The sequence below is a fragment of the Chiloscyllium plagiosum genome, unplaced genomic scaffold (assembly GCF_037043375.1).
Source record: "Chiloscyllium plagiosum isolate Xiang-an unplaced genomic scaffold, Cpla_swu_hap1 HiC_scaffold_27, whole genome shotgun sequence".
In the NCBI taxonomy this organism is placed as follows: Eukaryota; Metazoa; Chordata; class Chondrichthyes; order Orectolobiformes; family Hemiscylliidae; genus Chiloscyllium; species Chiloscyllium plagiosum.
Genome location: NW_028270165.1, coordinates 44,195,468 through 44,211,003, shown reverse-complemented (window position 1 = coordinate 44,211,003; position 15,536 = coordinate 44,195,468). Strand labels below are relative to the sequence as shown.

The window sequence follows — 15,536 nt, the reverse complement described above, 5'->3', positions numbered from 1 at the left end:
ATTCATGCAGTTTTTGAGCAAAGTAAGACATAATTCTGCAAGTACGAATTCACCCAACAAACTTGTGCGTATGTGTGTGTGTGGGGGCGGGGGGGGGGGGGGGGGGGGGGAGGTAGATGTATATTTGCAGATACATTCTATGTGCATTTTGTTGTTAAGGAAAAAACTGCAGGCAGTCAATACATGTAATAGTTTGTAAATTCGACTTTGGAAACAGGACCAGTCTGACTCAAGATTAGGATGCAGGCAGACTCTGACCTCACACCTTTAATTCATTGTCTGAGCTGAGATGTGAGCTTTTGCTATAAAACCTTGTTATCTCGAGAAGGTGACAACAAGAAATTCTGGGATTTACATTGTCATGAGACCTGCAACCTATTTGAAAAGGTGGAAGACTTAACAATCCAGGTTTGTTCAATATACCATTTCAGTGGCAGGACACTGGAATGTTTTGCTCTAAATTGTGTCTTAGGATCTTATCCTCCACAACCACCTGATGAAGAGGCAGCACTCCAAAAGTTACTGCTTCCAAAGAAGCTTGTTGGACTACAGCCTGGAGTTGTGATTCTAGAATCTGGTTTCTAGTATCTGCAGTCCTTGTTTTTACCTATTTGATTTTAACCCTACAGTGAATCCTCTTGCAAGGATGCCTGCATTGAAGAAGTTTTCCTCCTCTCTCTACAAGAATCTCAAGGAATCCCTCTCCCACTGCAACTCCCAGGTCATTTCCTCTGCCCTGAAGCTCTTCAATCATGTCCTGAAACAGACTCGCTACCACAGCCACATTTGCTTCCTCAGTGCCGCCTCCGTAACCAACTCATCCTACACGGACTCCGGACCACCTTTAAACAAGCAGAGTTCGGATCCGAACAGGCCACTCCACCCTCCTGTCTGACCTATCACCTTCATTCCCACCCCCATTCACCCATTGTACTCTTTCCTACCTTCCCCCACCATAGTGCCCAGGGATGTGCATGTTAGGGTGGATTGGCCATGCTAAATAGTGCTGTGAGAAACAAATCAATTTAATCAATTTAATCAATAATTTTCAGTCCGAGTCAAAGAGTTCTGAAGCAGCACATTTATTCGAACATCTTGCAAGATGGGTGGCTGTATGAAGAGAGACACACCCGACAGTAAAATACAGAGCTTTTTATACTTTTCTGAGGGCTCTCTCAACACCCTACACTGAGCAATAAACCTATCATAAGTGTCTATTTCATTCTTTTTTTTCCCATGGTGTGTGTGTGCAGGTGTGAGACACAGTGAAAGACACAAAGTGCACAAATCTTTATTCAAATTCACCACCAGGAAGATAGGAAAACACCCCGGTGGCCAGTGACAAACACTGCCCTTCACATCAAAGGGCAGTGCTGTGTGATCAAAACAGTGAAGGGGAGGGTACGGACTAAATCAAAATAGAGTTGGAGGGAGAAATTATGCACTCCACTCCCTGCGGCGCCCACCTCTCCCTGAACAACTCCAGGATGTTGGTGGACACCGCGTACTCCTTCTCCAAGGACACCCGGACCCTAACGTATCTATTTCATTATATCTTTTTTTTTTCTTTGTGAAGGGGAGGGGAGGGACTAAATCAAAATAGAATTGGAGGGAGAAATAATGCACTCCACTCCCTGCGGCGCCCACCTCTCCCTGAACAACTCCAGGGTGTTGGTCGACACCGCGTGCTCCTTCTCCAAGGACACCCGGGCTCTAATCTCCTGTTTATTTTTTTTTCTTCTTTTTAACCCCCACACTACCACCTAAGTGCGGTAGTGCTTATTTTATCCCCAGCACCCATGGTGTGTGTGTGCAGGTGTGAGACACAGTGGAAGACACAAAGTGCACCAATCTTTATTCAATTTCCACCACCAGGAAGATAGGAAAACACCCGGGTGGCCAGTGACAAGCACTGCCCTTCACAGCAAGGGACAGTGCTGTGTGATCAAAACAGTGAAGGGGAGGGGAGGGACTAAATCAAAATAGAGTTGGAGGGAGAAATTATGCACTCCACTCCCTGCGGCGCCCACCTCTCCCTGAACAACTCCAGGGTGTTGGTGGACACCGCGTACTCCTTCTCCAAGGACACCCGGACCCGAACGTATCTATTTCATTATATCCCTTTATTTGGTGATTACTTGCATCCGTTATTCCTTCATTTGGTAATTCCCTGCACCCAAGCCTAAGCCTATCATACTTATTAATTACTTCACCTGCTTTTCTTTAAATCTGCCTTATTTGGCTGTCCTTGTTTGTTACAGCCTTCCTGTTGATTTGTCCAGTTCCTCTTATGTAACCTTCTGACTTCTGAGATCATCCTTTACTATCTTGATAGTCCAAAACGTAGACCTACAAACTATGAGCTTATTGCGAAATGCCCCTGTTGCCCTTTTATTTGTGGTCAGCTACAAGTAATTTCCTTGCTTAAAACTATTTCTTAAAAGACCTTTTATATTCTTTAAAATCAACGTACAACTGACAACCTGAAATTTATCTCTATCAATCCCTACCTCATTCACCCATCGTACTCTTTGCTACCTTCCCCCACACTCTTCCCTGACCTATCCCCTCCAACCCCATCCCCATTTACCCATTGTACTCTATGCTATTTTCTCCCACCCCCACCCCCACCCCACCCCCTCTCAGTTATCTCACCACCCTGCAGGCAACCTGCCTCTATTCCTGATGAAGGGCTTTTGCGCGAAGCGTCGATTTTCCTACTCCTCGGATGCTGCCTGAACTGCTGTGCTTTTCCAGTACCACTCTAATCTAAAGTGAATTGGCTATGCTGAAATACCCATAGTGCCTAGTGATGTGCAGGTTAGGGTGGATTGGCCATGCTGAAATACCCATCGTGCCCAGGAATGTGCAGGTTAGGGTGGATTGGCCGTGCTAAATTACCCATAGTCCCCAGGGATGTGCAGGTTAGGGTGGACTGGCGATGCTAAATTACCCATAGTGCCCAGGGATGTGCAGGTGAGGGTGGATTGGCCATGCTAAATTACCCATAATGCCCAGGGATGTGCAGGTTAGGGTGGATTGGCTATGCTTTATTCCTGATGTTGGGCTTTTGCCCGAAACGTCGATTTTGCTGCTCCTCGGATGCTGCCTGAACTGCTGTGTTCTTCCAGCACCACTAATCCAAAATCTGCTTTCCAGCATCTGCAGTCATTGTTTTTACCCATGCTAAATTAGGCATAATATGCAGGTAAGGTGCATGACTCAGGGATAAATGAAGAGCAATGGGGGCAGGGGAATGGGTGTGGGTGGGTGACCCTTGGGAGGGTCGGTGCGGCCGAGTGGCCTGCTTCCATACTGTGGGGATTCTCTGAAGGGAGGGGTTTTTGGAAAGTGTGTTCTCCCCCCCCCCCCGGTCTGCTGCAGGGGCAGCGCATGCGCAGTGCGGCGTCCCGCTGTTGGTTTCGTTCCGCCCCTCGGTCCTTTATTGACGTCACAACGCGGAAGTGGCGCTGTCAGTTTCAAAGTGAATCTCCCGCCCTCAGGACGACTCTTCATCCCGGGACGGAGACAGAGATGGGAGGAGGGGAAATTGGTCACTTGTAGCAACTGGAGCGAATGCAGGGAGGGAGCAGACTCCGCAAACTCAGGTATGTGTCTTAGTTACCCGGGTGAGGAGGAACTGAAGGATAGAGATTGGGAAGGGGGAAGGGGGAGGGCTGGATATCTTTTCTGTTTTGATGTTTAAAACGCACCCGATTCCCACCAGTAACTGCAACAGGTACAAGTACAGCACATGCAATATTCCTCATTGCAACTTCAAGCCGGTTTTGCATCCTCTGTTCTTCCACCTTGCTCCAGCATATTCAGCTTCTTTCCCTCATTCCCATTCCCCCCTGTCCTGATGTTCCAAGCTGACCCGCAAAAGATCAGTTTGTCCCTCCATTCTTTCCCGGTGGCGCCCATTACTCTTGTCTATTTCTTGCCTTATCCGGCCTTGTGCGTGAACAAAGTGTTAGCGTATATCCTCTTTCACTGCCAGCTGCTTCCTTGTTTGCGAAAGCAACATTTCCTCCCATTTTTCGCCGACACTGAGCCTTCTGACCTCCTTGATTGTGTGTTCTTTTTTGTTTTTGCAGAAGCAGGAAACAGATGGTTATAACTGTACGAGCATATCTAGCTTAACCTACACCCCCTCCCCTCACAGCACCTTTATCTGTTTGTCTGTAACATCCACCATTGTTTACAGGCACATTTCATGTATGCACATTTTAGCTAATACAAAAGCAATTATATATTTCCTTCACATAGCTTTCATTCTTAACTCCACTCTTGGCTGAAACAATTATACCCTGGCGTTAGTTCATTTACCTTGCAGAAGCAATTATGGTTGCAGAAGTAACACTGCTTTACCTATATCCCACAGGGGAGACCCTACAACCTTGTATAAAATAATGTGAGGCATGGCGAGGGTAAATAGACAAGATCTTTGATCTGGGATTGCTCATAGGTTTAGGGTGAGGCTGAGATTTAAAAGAAACCTAAGGGGCAACTCCTATATACAGAGGGTGGTGTGTGTAAAGAATGAGCTGCCAGAGGAAGTGGTGGCTGCTGGTACAATTACAACCTTTAAAAGGTATCTGGATGGGTATATGTTGGGAAACATTTAGAGGGACATGGGCCAAGTGCTGGCAAATGGGACTAGATTGATTTAGGATATCTGGTCAGCATGGACTGAAGGGACTGTTTCTGTGCTGTACATCTGTGATTCTGGCTTGCCACAAATGTTTGTCACGTCTGTATGTTCAGTTTCTCCCTGGTGTTGGTGTTAACGCCTTGGTGTCTTATTTTGCTCCCCACATTCTGGAGACATTAACCGTTTCCTATCTGGTCGTTCTGATGATCTGGACTGCTGTCCGGATCTTCGGATTTCTGGGATTGGTCAATAAACACACCTGGAAATGACTCTTTTGTCAATCATACAAGCAATAATTTATTCTTTGATACAGCCGGGTCAGTAGACTCTGATCAGCCCAGAAGGATTAGATTCCAACAGTGTGGAAACAGGCCCATCGGCCCAACCAGTCCACACCTATCCTCTGAAGAGTAGCTCACCCAGACCCATCTCCCTATAACTAATGCACCTAACATTATGGGCAATTTAGCATGGCCAATTCACCAAACTGTACATCTTTGGATTGTGGGAGGAAACCAGAGCACCTGGAGGAAACCCATGCAGACATGGGCAGAATGTGCAAACTCCACACAGCCAGCCCCCGGAAGCTGGAATCGAACCTGGGACACCTGGTGCTGTGAGGCAGCAGTGCTAACCACTGGGCCACCGATGAGTACTCCTCGAGTGCCAAAAAATCCGCCAACTTTTACAGAGTTTGTATAGAACTTATGTACATTGTTTAGAGTCAGACATTGAGCATGATCACATAGTAACAACCAATCAGATCCCGCAAGGTCCTCATGCATTTTTGACTTAGTCTAGGGTGGCAAGGTGGCTCAATGGTTAGCACTGCTGCCACACAGCCCCAGGGTCCCAGGTTCGATTCCAGCCTTGGGTGACCGTCTGTGTGGAGTTTGCACATTCTCCCCGTGTCTGCGTGGGTTTCCTCCGGGTGCTCCGGTTTCCTCCCAGAGTCCAAAGATGTGCAGGTCAGGTGGATTGGCCATGCTAAATTGCCCATGGTGTTAGGTGCAATAGTCAGAGGGAAAATGGTTCTGGGTGGGTTACTCTTTGGAGGGTCAGTGTGGACTGGTTGGGCCGAAGGGCCTGTTTCCAAACTGTAGGGAATATAATCTAATCTATCATAATTTCTTGTAGACAACCTGTTCTTGGAATCGTATTTGTTATGTCTGGCGGTTAGGATTAAACCGTTACTTCTGCGATTGATGATTAGGTTCACATTTGCAGTTTTTTTCACTGGATTTACATCAGTCTGTGGTATCTTGTTTGTTCTGAGTCGTGAGTATCTGCCTGACTCAGTCCCACCGAGTTAGCCAAGCAGAAGCCATTTTGTCCTACCTCCCATGTTAAAGTGGAGATTTCAGGTGGCCCAGGGAATCCTTTGAGAACTCAGACCTGTAAAGCCTCTCTCTTGGTTTGTCCTGGAGATCATACTCTTTGGAATCCTTCCAGTTGGAGCAAGGTTGGCTGAGACTGACCTCTGCATCCTCCTCAGATGTAGGTTTCATCAACTTGTCCACTGGCCAGGACAAGGTCCTGTTGTGGGAACAAGGGCTCCTTCTGAGGGACATCTTTGCGATCCAGGACAAGGAAATTGGTAGCTTTACCTTAGCTGAAGAAATAATAGTCTGGTTTGGTGTATATTACGGAGAGTTTGTCAAAATAGGTTACTGAAATGTAACAGCAGGGGGTCTGGTCAGGTCTACAGGAGGAAAGGGTTGACGTTTTGCAAGAGGAGGTGCTTGAGCTCTGTAAAAAAAAAAAAAAATGGGCCAAATGACTCGAGCACTCGCACTGTATGGGAGACAATGGTCCTCAGAATGCTGTTCCCATTGGGCTCTCCCTTAGCTCTATTGTACATGGTCTTGGTGACAGTATCAGATTCTGAAAAGAGATAAGGCCGATAAATGCACAAGGGAAGGGTGCGGTTCCAGGTCCATGTGCCGCATAAGGCCTGCTGTACCCCAGCCAGTGTTACACTAGCTGTTTGTATACACAGACCAGAGGTATTGGAAAATGATATTTCTCTTCGCAGGGTCGGCAGGAGGAAGTCTGATGAATAGAATGGAATCGGGGACTGGGGATGGGTCAAGTAAGTCACCTCCTGATAGAGAGGAGTAACATACTACTGCCTCTGGGGTGAATAGCGTTCTGTGCGCCTGTATAAATAAGTTGTTTGTGGATTGAGGAGTTTCCCCTATCAGGCTTCCCTTTTCTCAAGTTGGCCCGACCTGCAAAAAGGGATGGTGTTCCTGAGTTGATCATTTTTATCCTCACTAGGCTTGCGTCTGCAGGTAAAATAAAAAAAAATGGTAACGACATGGTAACTCCCACTGATTTCTACTGTCCTGATGGACCATCTGGTCTTTCTGATGTAAGGGTCCATTGCAATAATCAATCTTCATCACGTTCCACACGTCAAAGGCGTCTGGTCCGGTGCACTGGACGACATCTCCTCAGCATGGGCGGTGGATAATCTCTGATCATTCCTGGTCGCATCCATACTTAGTGGCGTTCCCCATCAGGATGTTGTATGTGATCAGAAAGGTGAGGAGATAAGCGATCCCCCACATGTCCCTCCTCTTAGTTCAAGTATCTGTAATAAGATTAACACTAGAACAACAGCAAGATTCAAAAACCCAACTGGACAGGGTCCACTCCTTTTGTTGAGATTCCAGGATTCTCTCCTCCACTTCCCCACTTTTGATTGGTGCGGTCAATCTATTTACAACGGTGCAGTTGGACCCAAGCTGAGCGCCCAGCGACTGTGACCGCCGTAGGGGTGGGAGGTAAAACCTGGAAGGGGCCATCCCAACGAGGTTGGAGACCTTTGCCAGTCCAGTTCTTGATGAGCACCAACAAACCAGGCTCTACCCGTGACAAGGCTGAAAGGGAGGGTACATCGCTGTAGGCCGCACGCTCCTGGGAGTGAAAGGCACGCATAACATTAGTTAGAGCAAGAACACAACCAATCATTGCTTCGGTCATGTGGTGGACATGGACTGAGAAGGGAGCCGAATCGTTCCAAGGGGTACGGAGGCGGTGACCAGAGAGACTCTCAGTTGGAGTCAGTCGTGTCTTGCCTGCAGATATGGATCGCATCTGGAATAAGGCCACAGGGATTAGCATAACCAGCACAGAAACAGACCCTTCGGTCCAACTCATCCATGCCGACCCGATATTCCAATCCAATCTAATTCCCCCTGGCAGCACCCAGGCCATATCCCTCCAAACCCTTTCTATTCATATACCCAACCAAATGCCTCTTAAACATTGCAATTGTACCCACCTCCACCACTTCCTCTGGCAGTTCATTCCATACATGCACAACCCTCTGCATGAAAAGTTGTCCCTTAGGTCCCTTTCAAATCTTTCCCTTCTCACCTTAAACCTATGCCTTCTAGTTTTCGACTCCCCCATCCTGGGCGGAAAAGACCTAGGCTATTTGCCCTATCTATGCCCCTCATGATTTTATAAACCTCTCTACGGTCACCCCTCAGGCTCTGATGCTCCAGGGGTAAAATAAATGCCCCAGCCCCTCTGTCTGTGTAACTGGTTAAAGCTCCTTCCCATTGTCAGTTCACTGGGACACACACTCATTCTGTGTAACCAGTTAAAGCTCAGTTCACTGGTAGTTCCTCTTTGAAGCAGGTCGAATGGATTTCTCTTTCCAGATTCAACCCCCCAATGATATTGAGTGACCCTGTCAGATCTTGTTATGGAATTTCTTCCAAGATTTCTGTCTGCAGATCCTCCCCTTCTGATACCTGTTAGCAAGTTGAAATAAATCATCACTGTCTCTACCGAGTAGAAACTCTGATTATATTGTATGTGTCTGTGTATTTAAAGTACTAACCCAGGAACATACAAATGGTATTTTTGATTTAAAATACATAGGAGACATGAGGAAGGAGATGTCCGGACCTGGCACTCTCTGAACCCTAACAGGATGTTCCAAGTGGTAGTGCAAACATTTCAAAATGAAGTGGATGGCCATAGAGCTGTACAGCACAGAAACAGTCCATCTCGTCCATGCTGACTAGATATCTGAAATTAATCTATCTTATTTATCAGCACTTGGCCCATATCCCTTTAAACCCCACCTATTCACATACCCATCCAGCTGCCTTCCTCATTCCCCGTTTTACTTGTACTGATACCTTTGGGGATCTCTGAACTTGGACAGTAAGGTGCCTTTTTTCCTCAGCACTCTGTCGGGGTCTATTATTTATTGCTTACTTCCTTCTCTATTAAGATGAGGTGTTGTCCCTCCAGTTTGCGGTTTGATTCGTTGTGGCAATAGAGGAGGCCAAAGATGGTAATGTCAGAAAGGGGTGGCAAGGAGAATTGAAATGGGTGGTGACTGGGAACTCTGGTCGGCTCTGTGGACCCAGATATGATGCTCAGTGAACCATTCCCCAAGTTTGCGCTCGCTCTCCCCGATTATAGAGAAGACCACAACTGGCAAACACATGGCAAATGCAATACCACAATATGAAGTTATAGCCTTTGCTGTGGGGAAAAAAAAAGTAGAAAGGAAGTGCATTGTTTAAATGGAGATGTAATTGGATGTGGAGAAAGTGAGATCAGGGTCAAAAAGTGTGGTACTGGAAGAGCAGTAGGTTAGGCAGCATCTGAGGAGCAGGACAGTTGGCTTTTTGGGCACGAGCCCTTCATCAGGAACGATGTGTGGATGGACAAAGGAGCCTCAGTGTCCTCCTACACCAGTCACTGCCAGTTGTCAGACAGGTGCAGCAAGCAATCAGCAAGGCAAGTGGTATATGAGCAAGAGGAATTGAGTTCAGAAGTAGGGATGCCTTCCTGCAGTTAGGGGGTCATTTGAATATATTCAAGGCTGAGTTCATCTGATTTTTGAACAACAAAGAAATGAATGTTTGTGGGGGAAGGCAAGAACATGATTTTAAGACCAGTACAGAACAGTTCCAGAGTCATACAGCACAGAAACAGACCCTTAAGTCCAACTAGTCATAGAGATATACAGCATGGAAACAGACCCTTCGGTCCAACTTGTCCATGCCGACCAGATATCCCATTGCAATCTAGTCCCATCTGCCAGCACCTAGCCCATATCCCTCCAAACTCTTCCCATTCATATATACCCATCCAGATGCCTTTTAAATGTTGCAATTGTACCAGTCTCCACCACTTTCTCCTGCAGCTCATTCTATACATTTACTACCCTCTGTGAAAAGTTTGCCCCTCAGATCTCTTTTGTTTCTTTCCCCCCTCACCTTAAACCTATGCCCTCTTGTTCTGGACCTCCCCTTCCCCCCACCGCAGGGAAAAGATTTTGCCTATTTATCCTATCCATGCCCTTCATGATTTTATAAACCTCTATAAGGTCACCCCTTAGCCTCCAACGCTCCAGGGAAAACAGCCCTAGCCTCCCTTTAGCTCAAATCCTCCAACCCTGGCAATATCCTTGTAAATGTTTCTGAGCCCTTTCAAGTTTCACAACATCTTACTGATAGGAAGGAAACCAGAATTGTGCACAATGTTCCAAATGTGGCCTAACCAATGTCCTGTACTGCGACAACACAACTGCCCAAATCCTATACTCAGAGGATTGGGAAAGTTTTCAAAACTTACAAAAGACAACCGGGAAAGAATGGAGGGAAAAACCAAACCTTTGAAGGTCAGCTTGGAGGCATCAAGGTCTCAGGACAGGGGGGGTAGGGATGACCCCAGCTATGGGCCACGTGTGAGCAAACGGTTCCAGATTGATTTACGATATCTGGTCGGTACAGACGAGTTGGACCGAAGGGTCTGTTTCTGTACTGTATACCTCTATGACTCTGGCTTTCCACTAATGTTTGCCGTGTCAGTATATTCAATTTCTCTCTGGTGTCAGTGTTAAGACCTTGATGTCTCATTTTGCTGCCCAGATTGTGGGAAGGCCTTCATGTTTTTCTCTATCCTGTTGGCCCACCGCCGGGTCCACACTGGGGAGAGGCCGTTCACCTGCCCTGAGTGCGGGAAGGCCTTCAGCACTTCCTCCACCCTGCTGATCCACCAGCGCATCCACACGAGGGAGAGGCCATTCACCTGCTCTCAGTGCGGGAAGGGCTTCATCTGCTCCTCCCACCTGCGGAGCCACGAGCGGGTCCACACGGGGGAGAGGCCCTTCAGCTGCCCCGAGTGCGGGAAGGCCTTCAGCACATCTTTCACCCTGTTGGCCCACCAGCGGGTCCACACGGGGGAGAGGCCCTTCAGCTGCCCCGAGTGTGGGAAGGCCTTCAGCACATCTTTCACCCTGCTGAGGCACCAGCGGATCCACACCGGGGAGAGGCCGTTCACCTGCTCTCAGTGCGGGAAGGGCTTCGCCCGCTCCTCCCACCTGCGGAAGCACCAGCGAGTTCACGTGCCATCGCAGGGGGATTGAAGGAGTGACAGTCAAGTGCCATTATCGATTGGACTATCAATCCGGTTCCGGGGACTCCCGGGTTTGAATCCCACCACGACAGATGGCAGAGGGAGTGGGTGGTGTGGGGGAGAAAGCCCCCATCTGATTCACTCTCTCCCTTGTTAGGAATGGGAACCGACATTGTGGGAGAGTATTCATTCAGTCGTTCCATCTGCATCCTTCACTCGGTCTGGCCTACACATGACTCCAGACCCACAGCAGTCTGGTTGACTCTACACTGCCCTCTCCCCACTGGCAAATGAGCAGGGAGAAACTTACCAGGATACAGGGTATGGGTTGAAATTGCTGAGTGAGGCAATACTTCCTCCGGATTACGGCTGTGACAAGGATCCAATTACAACTTGGTGCTGCCCAATAGTAAAGACAGTGGGGTGTGTGTGGGCTTTGATCTTGAGCTGTTTAAAAAGCAGCTACTTTGTCTATGCCTTTTTGCAGGGGGGGAATCTGAAGATGTAACTAAGTTGAGTCACAATAAAGGTTACATGAACTTACCGCCGGGCTCAGACTCTCATTGAAAGCTTTGAGCTCCAAGAGGTTTTTAGTTTAAAGCTGCTCCTTCGTTTCAGCCTCCTGCACTGAGTTTCCAATGTCATGTATCAGATGGAGCAGTGAATGAGAAGCTAGTATCGTGAGAAAATGTAAACCTTTCAGGTACTGTGTTGTTTCATCAGCATTGTAAAGTTTACTGACAGCACCAGGAGGTGTGGGCTGTGTTCACTAGAAATGATGTGGAGGTGTCGGTATTAGTCTGGGTTGATAAAGTTAAAAAGAAATCACCCAATACCAGGTTATTGTCCAACAGGTTTATTTGGAAGCACGAGCTTCCTGAGTGCTGCTCCTTCATCGGGTAGCTGTGGAGCCGCATTGTAAGACACAGAATGTATATCAAAAGATCAGTATCATGCAACTGATGGAATATATTGAACAAGCCTAGATTGCTGTCAAGTCTTTCATCTCTTCGAATGGGTGTAGGTTTTGGTTCATTAATGTGTAACTGCCAGAACATCTTTTAAGTCACATTCTTGAGATGACTTTAGGTTTTATAAAAAAGATGACATCTCAGCTCAGACAATGCATTTAAAGGTGTGAGAATTGAGTCTGAAAATGTGTTGCTGGAAAAGCAATGCAGGTCAGGCAGCATCCAAGGAGCAGGAGAATCGATGTTTCGGGAATGAGCCCTTCTTCAGGAAAGGGCTGAAGAAGGGCTCATGTCCGAAACGTCGATTCTACTGCTACTTGGATGCTGTCTGACCTGCTGCGCTTTTCCAGCAACACCTTTTCAGCTCTGATCTCCAGCATCTGCAGTCCTCACTTTCTTCCTGAGAATTGAGTCTGACAGTATTCCAATCTTGAGTCAGACTGGTTCTATTTCCAAATTCATAAAATATTACATGGATTGACTGCCTGGAAATTGTGTGCTTTTTGAGCAAAATTGAATACATCTGCAAATATAATTCTGCCAATACAAATTCACCCCATAGAATTGTGTGTGGGTGCATGTGAGTTTGTGCGTGAGAGTGTGTACATGCTTGGTAAAGTGTGAGTGTGATGGAGTATAAGCCTGAGAGAGTATTGGGTGTGTGTGTGTGTGTCTGAGGGGGAGCATTTGTGAGAGAGTTATTAATACAAGGAAGGGATTGCATTTTGCTAAAACAAGCAAGGGCAGGACTTGTCCAGATAATGGTAGGGCCCTGGGTCATGTTATAGAACAGACAGACATGGGGGAGTGGTGTTCAGGTACATAGTTCGTGAGAAGTTGCATCACTGATAGACAGGGTAGTTAAGAAGGCATTTAGCAGCATAGCATTCATTGTTCACACCATTGAGTACAGGGGTTGGGACATCATGTTGAAGTTGTATAGGATATTGGTGAGGCCACTTTCAGAGTACTCAGTGCAGTTCTGATGGCCCTGTAATTGGAAGTATTCTTATCACAGAGGGTTCAGTAAAGATTTACCGGGACGTTGCCAGGACTGGAGGGTTTGAGTTATAAGGAGAGGCTGGGACTTTATTCACTGAAGGAGAGGAGGTGGGGGGGTGACATCATTAAGATTGATAAAATGAGGAGTGGAGGGGGGCTGAATAGCAAAGGGCTCTTGCTGAGCATCAGGGAGCTCAAAACTTGGGGGCATATTACTTAAGGTGAGGAGAGAGATTTAAAAGGAACCGGAGGGGCAACATTTTGAAAGAGGGTGGCTTTGTATGTGGAATGAACTTATTGAGGATGTGGTAGTTGCCGGCACATTTACAACGTTAAACAGCATTTGGATGGGTACATGAATAGAAAGGGTGAGAGGGATTATGGGCCAAATGCAGGCAAGTGGGACTGCTTTAGTTTGGAATCCTGGTCGGCATGGATGAATTGGACCGAAGGGTCTGTTTCTGTGCTGCATACGTTTACTGAAACCAGTAGAATTCTGAAAGGGGCTTGACAGGATAGATGTAGATAAAATGGATACTTTATGGGGAGGGTCATACAATCCCAACAATGTGGATGCAGGCCATTCAGCCCATCTATTCCTCTATGGCCCTCTGAACAGTATCCCAGCCATACCCAACCCCTTACTGCGTATTTCCCATGGCCAAGCCACCCTAACCTGTACATCCCTGGTCACTATGGGTAACTTAGCACGGCCAATTCTCCCTAAACTACACCCGAATCTATAAATTACCTTCTCAAGAATGTAATTTAAATGCAGAGCTTTTCTAAAAAAAATGTCAGTCTGACTCAACATTGGGACACAGACAGAATTCACACCTATTGTCTCTACTTATAAATAGGGCAACGTCTCTTCGAAATGTAGATTCATTTAGATATAACTGCGTCACTTTACATATGAAGATATCCCTTTGAATGTGCCCACATCCCTTTGAAATGTAATCTCGTCCACCTACATCTCTTCATTTTAACGGGGTATTTCCGCAAATATTCATGTCCCTTTAAAATGCAGATTTCCCCCTTTGGATATGTTGTCGGAATATCTGTTTAAATTGAGCCGTGAGCTTTCCCAATGTAGACAGGGCTCCTGGAAACGTGGCAGTGTCCTCCCTGCAGCTGCAGAGCGAGACAGGAGAGTTTGTTTTTGTGAATGAGCAGTTGTAGCGCGAGGTGGCTGTTGCTTGGTGACGGTGAGGCTCCCCCGGCCCCGCCCATCCCCCCGTGCAGACGTCACGCGGGGGCGAAGGCGGTTGGGAGGAGAAGTCGCTCGAGCAGGGAAGCGGCGGGAGGGCGGCCGTTAGGAAAATGGCGCCGTGCGGCCCGGGGCAGACACCCGTCACTGGGCACCGCCGCCTTCCTGGCGCAGCTGCTGTGTCACGGCCACACCGGCCGGCTATACAGCAGGCAGGAGCCGGTGAGCATTCTGGAGGCGGATGGGGTTAAAGGCCTGCTTGGGAACTCGTCGGCCGCCTGGGTGGTGGAGTTCTACTGGTCGTGGGGCGGCCCCTGTGTCAACTATGGGGCCACCTGGAAGGTACTGGGCCCGGGAGGTGAAAGGTGAGGCAGGTTGTGGGGGGGGACGGAGGGGAAGGAATGTGGGGCCTGTCCTGTCATAGTGACATTTTACACTCACTTTCCATCTGCTTTTACTGGCACTTGTGCTGTTTACCCCTCACTGTTTGTTTAATCCTTGTGCTGTTTCCCCCTCACTGTTTGTTTAATCTTTGTGCTGTTTGCTCTTTGCTGTTACTTGTGCAATTGCTGAGGGTAGTGTGTAAATACTAGTGAAGGAGATTATGCACGAGCATGTATATGTTCCTCAGTTATAGAAGGGGCAGGACCTGTTGAGAATGGTTAGTAAAGCATGTTGTGCACTAAGCCTTGTTAACATGGATATAGTTTGTTATTTGGAAAAGTAGACTTTATTATTTAAAGTCATGGATGCACAGCACGGAAACACCCATTCGGTCCAACCTGTCCATGCCAACCAGATATCCTAAATTGATCTAGTCCCATTTGCCAACACTTGGCTCATATCCCTCTAAATCCTTCCTATTCATATACCCATCCAGATGTGTTTTAAGTGCTGTAATTATATCGGCTTCCACTACTTCCTCTGGCAGTTCATTCCATACGTGCACCACCCTCTGCATGGAAAAGTGGCGACTTAGATACCTTTAATATCGTTCTGTCCTCACCCTATAACCTCTTGTTGTGAACCTCAACCCTACACTGACGAAAAGGCATTAAAAAAATAGTTGAGCAGCCAGACAAAATGCAAAAGCTATGAAATGTTGAACCACATGAGGAAAAAGAACTGTGGCTCTACTCTTTATTTCTCCCCTTGGCATTTGAACACTTAAAATCTGTCAATAACACCATCGCCACAGAGCATATTGTGTCTGCTCCTTGGTGTGAACAACAGCATGCATGCCCGCTGGTGTCCATGCTCCTCGCTGTCGGCAGAAAAGGCGACATCGCTTATCTCTGTTCCTAAA

General features: G+C 47.3%; 1 pseudogene across 1 annotated transcript in view; it reads left to right on the top strand.

Annotated features, from left to right (window-relative positions):
* The window catches only part of LOC148143829 (uncharacterized), a 125,054-nt pseudogene that overhangs the window by 86,293 nt on the left and 23,225 nt on the right, over positions 1-15,536 (top strand). Inside the window, exon 3 of the transcript XR_015751316.1 lies at positions 10,561-11,036. The product of XR_015751316.1 is annotated as an uncharacterized LOC148143829 (transcript). The remainder of the gene's footprint in view (positions 1-10,560; positions 11,037-15,536) is intronic.